Consider the following 5,735-nt stretch of genomic DNA (forward strand, 5'->3'; position numbering starts at 1 on the left):
TTTAAATGCAAATGTATACAAAATAATAAGAAACACAAGCTTTTGCACTCTACATTTTTGTATTTGTACTCCTTCCAAATTGAACCTAATTAATATATTTTTCATTTTTAAAAAATATGTTGTTATTGTGCAAAATAAGATACACTTTTGGTTTCATTGACAAAAATTGGTACTATATTGCCTCTTCCTTCGTTTTCCAATGAGCAATCATATCGCACAAATACATGTTTCTCGGATCTGGTACCCCAAAAGAGTTATAAGGCTATAATTTTTGTACACCACAAAACAGAAGTACAGTTTGGCATACATGGGGTGTACAATATTTAGTTATTTACAAACTGTAGTCCCTTTGCTGTATCAGTACTATGGTTTTCTTTTCATGTATAAATGTTTGGGAGAATGACAATTCAGCCGGGGGTCAGAATTTTTAGGTCCAAAGTACAGTTAGGGTGGGTGCCAGCTCGGAATTGATATTAGTTCACTGGGGCAGGTATTGATGTATAGAATGGAGGTTTTTGAGATTTTGAATGTTTATAACTCTATAGTGGAAATCAGAAATCTGCATTGGGCCTGCCCTTGCTTCTCTATAAATGTTTTTATACCTTAGAATGGATTTTGTAATAATAATCATATACTCTCGTTTGTAGGGTACATCTCAATTTTATTTAATCACTCATAATTTAACAATGGATACGAAAAAGAACAGAATGATGAAATAGGATTCATGTAGAGATTATTGCACATTTGCAGAGGATCTATCTTTTCTTGATTTATTTACTCCATGTTCTATGGTTATTTCTTCTTTCTCATCTCAATAAGATTGGTTTGATTGTTGGTATTGTGTTTTTTTTTTTTTCCGGATTTTCTTGTTATTTGTGCTTCATGGGTTATAATCTGAGCAATTAATTTAGGAATGAATTTCGCTTTTAAGACTTAAAAAAGAAGTGAAGGGATGTGCCCAAATCACTGCATCCTAGACCCCTAATTTGGTATCGATATATATAATGTAAAAATTTGGAGAATACTCATGATTGCATCCTAGCTACTATTTTATATATTTTATATTTTGATAATGATATTTTAAAGCAAAATAAACTATAGAAATATAAAATGTAGCACTTGATTGGGTTACTCACATGAAGAACAAGTCTGGGATCAATATATCGATGTAGAACTTTCTATGTTCTAAATTTCTAATCACTTCAATATTCATCATCATCATTCGAGTCTTGTCCCAATCATAAGGGGTTAGTTACATGAATCCTGTTTTACCATTCCATTCTGTTTTAGTGCCATATTCAATGTTAAATTATGAATACTTAGATAATTTTTTATTACTTTCACTCAAGTCATTTTCAGTTTTTTTGCTAGATCTTCTAGTACCTGTAACTTGTAACAAATAACTTTTTGTAACCGACGGTCTTCCTAATTATTTCAATATTTTAATATAAAAAACCACTACCTAAACCTGGAAAACAAAATCATCTTGATGTGTAGAAAAGATCAATTGATGCATCAAAAATTAGGTTTTAATTACCATTTAATAAGGGGAAGCATAGAATTGCATTTAGTGACTAGATAAGGGCTTATGTTTTATTTCCAATTTATGGTCACTTTCTTGGGTGTGGGTCTTCCACATTTACTACATTTGTTTGCGAACGCATTTGTCATACACTTCCATTCAATCTGTGACAAGTGTCCCATTAAACATGTATATGAGACCACACATGTTATGAACAGAATGAAAGTGCATGATAAATACGACAAACATGATAGGATTAGCTGAATGTGATAGCTGTTTAGGGGGCTGTGGAACCAATGATAATGTTTCCGCTGGTTATAAAATATATGGAGCCCACAACTGAATAAAAATGCAAGATATATATATATATATATATATATATATATATATATATATATATATATATATATATATATATATGAGACCCACAACCATTTGACTTCTCACTAGGGGTCCTTTATATTTCATTTTATGACTGAGGTGGGACATTAGCTCCACGGCCATGTTTCAAGCATTGGGACCCCACCGTGAGAAAGGTTGTATGATTGTATCTAATAGGTTGCCTAGGCCACAAAAATTATAACCATATGGACAGTTCAAAAAAGTGTTTTTCCTGGAAAATAAACAAATTAAAAAATGTATGATTTTAATTCTTCATGCCAAGTAAATATAGTGCAGTTGAATCTCTACATTAATTTTCCTTATTTCTAATTAATTATGCCCAATAAGACCTAGAACTTGCAAAATACCATTTTCATTCACAAGAAAAAGGAAGAATGTTTTATTTATTCTTTCTTTTGTGTTACTAGTAAATATGCATATGGAACAATCACATGCACCGGAGCATTTCACAATCGTCTTGTTTCACATGTGGGCCTTGATTCACAAGTGATTCGTTTCATTTATTTTTTTAAAAATACAAAAAAAATGGGATGCAGGTTGATTGGACATTGTAGGTATATAGTGGTCACTAAGATCCTCAGAGTACAAGAGGTGTCAAACCAACACTATACGAACGCCTGCGATGAATCCAGAACCCATCACATGATTGCGATGAATTCATCATAGATCCACGATTGCGATGAACTCACACCAGGGACAGGTCGCGATGAACTTTAGCTAGTACGAATATGCGATAAAGCTAAGACACATGCGGGTCTGCGATGAACCCCGGACATACATGAATTTCTGATGAACTCGAACACGCGTAAAACTGCAATGAACCCGACGCCATCACAGAACTATGGAATCACGGTAAAACGGGAATAGATATCGGTTACACGTACATCTTTAAGTTACGCATGCAAGTTTAATGAAAGTACGTCCGCCAAACGATGACGTCACTCGTGCCACGTCAGTACAATAGAGTCACATACGGAGAGAATCTAGAAGGAATAGAATTCTCTAATAATGATCTCTTAATAAGACCTCATTTCCTAACATGAGAGATCCTCACGTTCCTTGATAGTCTTAACCCTCTCTATAAAAGGGGGAGAGCAATTCTTCTCCAGGGGACAACAAAATCATAACCCTGATCTAGGGTTTCTCAAGAGGCTCATCTCTCTCTCTCTCTCTCTCTCTCTCTCTTTCTCTTCTCTTTCTTCTCTTCTCCACCTCCTCTCTCGTTCTGGCCGCCATCTCCAAACCTTCAAAGACTAACCGGCTGCCAAGAGTTTATGGTAATTGATGTAACCGTTCCTGGTCACGTATCAATTTTTTTGTGATGTATCAATTTTTTGGCTAAGTACCTCGTCAGTGACGTCTGCTCCCAAGTGGCCTATGACTCAGAGGCTGAAGTGGAGCTCCCTAGTGGCGAGCTATCTGGTGGCGACCTACCTAGTGGCGAACTGCCTGGTGGTGAGCTACCTGGTGGCAAATTGCCTTGTGGTGAGCTACCTTGATGAGCTGCTTGGTGGTGAGCTACCTGGTGGCGAACTGCCTTGTGGTGAGCTACCTGGTGGCAAATTGCCTTGTGGTGAGCTACCTTGATGAGCTGCTTGGTGGTGAGCTACCTGGTGGCGAACTGCCTTGTGGTGAGCTACCTGGGAGGTGCCGATCTATAGACTGCGAGCTAAAAATCATAAAGTATGAGGGCTAGAATATGCTTACTTGCTTACTTGCTCTCCCATGTCATTGGGGTTGGTGCCTTTATATAGGCATTGTTTGGCATGGGCTTCACGCACCACATCCGAGATTTTTGCGAGGTCGTCTAAGTGGTTCGAGATTCTTGGAGGTAACCGCCATGCACGTTGACCACCCTCCGGATCGTTCGACACGTGGGCCAACTTTCAAGGATCGTGGGAGTGTTAGGATATGCATGCCGAATTTGTCGGTGAGCACGTCTTGCAGGTCGCTAGGTCGGCGCCTATGCCAGGCCGCCAGGTCGCACTTGGGCCAAGCTCCCAGCTCGTGCCAGGGCCAGGCCACCAGCTCGTGCTTGTGCCAGGCTGCCAGGTCGTGCCAGGGCCTAGCCGCCAAGTCGCGCCTGTGCCAGGCTGCCAGCTCGCGTAGGGCTAGGTCGCGCCTGTGCCAAGCCGCCAGGTGGGAGACCATCAACTTGGCTAAGACAAGTTGTTGTCAAAGTGGTTTTGGGTGTCACCTAGTTGTTCTGAGGTGCCATGTGTCACAATATCATTGGAGGGCCAAATCCGCCCTCATCATTTGCCCCCCACTCCCGAGTGAAAAGTAACTCAGTAAAGGGAGTAGATTTATCCTTTTGGCCCAGAACGAATAATTCGATGAGCTTGTAAGCGTTGATTCAATTCCTTAGGCTCTGGGAGCGACTCGCAGTCCGCTCCTTGATTCTGCCCATGCCGAAGAGGCGACTAGGTCTTATGTGATGTGGAAGCCTTTTATCAATTCGTGCCTTGGCCAGGCCGTCAGGTTGGTGCCCGTGCCATGTCGCATCAGGTCGGCATAGGTGCCTGACTGCCAGGCCGCCAAGCCGCGCGCAGGCCGCACCAGGTCGCGCGTAGGCTGCGCCTGGCCGCCAGGTGGGCACCTTAGAGCTATGATTGCGTTGCATCAGCCTCGTAATGCCGATCACCCACCCCTACAAGAAGCTACTAGGAGCTCGACTTTCGAGGGCAGCACTACTAACTTTAGGTCGCCAGCTCACACGGGATCATTGGAAGGCTCGACTAGTAAGGGCATCCATGTAGTCTGTTGACCGCCAACTCCCGCGGAAGCCACAAAGAGCTCATCTTTGTAGAGGGGACCTCACGAAGAGGATTGACAAGGTTTTATCTGGATTGAAAGTAAAGTTGGTAGAGCTGCTTAGTTTGTTAGCTCCCTGCATAATAAAAAATGAAAAGTATAAAGCGAGAGCTTTTAGTTTCTAAGAAATGACGACTTAGCTTTCTGGAAGAAGAGGACTTAGCTTTTTAGAGGAGGAGAACTTAGCTTTTTGTAGCGATTCACATAGACGGCGCCAAATGATGTAACCGTTCCTGGTCACGTATCAATTTTTTTTTGTGATGTATCAATTTTTTGGCTAAGTACCTCGTCAGTGACGTCTGCTCCCAAGTGGCCTGTGACTCAGAGGCTGAAGTGGAGCTCCCTAGTGGCGAGCTGTCTGGTGGCGAGCTACTTAGTGGCAAACTACCTGGTGGTGATCTACCCGGTGGCAAACTACCTTGTGATGAGCTACCTTGATGAGCTGCTTGGTGGTGAGCTACCTGGTGGCAAACTGCCTTGTGGTGAGCTACCTGGGAGGTGCCGGGCTTCCTGTGAAGTGTCGGGCAGGTGCTGAACTGACCAAGTGTCGGGCAGGTGCCGAACTGACCAGGTGCCGAGTTGGGCAAGTTAGGTGACGAGCTAGATTGACGAGCTTCCTTGCTCTTTAGAGTCATGCAAGGAACCAAATGTCAAAGGACCCGGGGTGGCTAACCCGACGAGGTCGCTAACCCGACGAGGTCGCTCTAATTCTTAAGTCAGTACTCTCATAGTAGACTGCGAGCTAAAAATCATAAAGTATGAGAGCTAGAATATGCTTACTTGCTTACTTGCTCTCCCATGTCATTGGGGTTGGTGCCTTTATATAGGCATTGTTTTGCGTGGGCTTCATGCACCACATCTGAGATTCCTGCGATGTCGTCTAAGTGGTTTGAGATTCCTGGAGGTAACCGCCATGGACGTTGACCACCCTCTGGATCGTTTGGCACGTGGGCCAACCTCCAAGGATCGTGAGAGTGTTAGGATATGCATGCCGAAT

This window comes from Nelumbo nucifera, chromosome 1, assembly GCF_055504915.1.
Source record: "Nelumbo nucifera cultivar China Antique chromosome 1, China Antique-T2T, whole genome shotgun sequence".
Classification (NCBI taxonomy): Eukaryota; Viridiplantae; Streptophyta; class Magnoliopsida; order Proteales; family Nelumbonaceae; genus Nelumbo; species Nelumbo nucifera.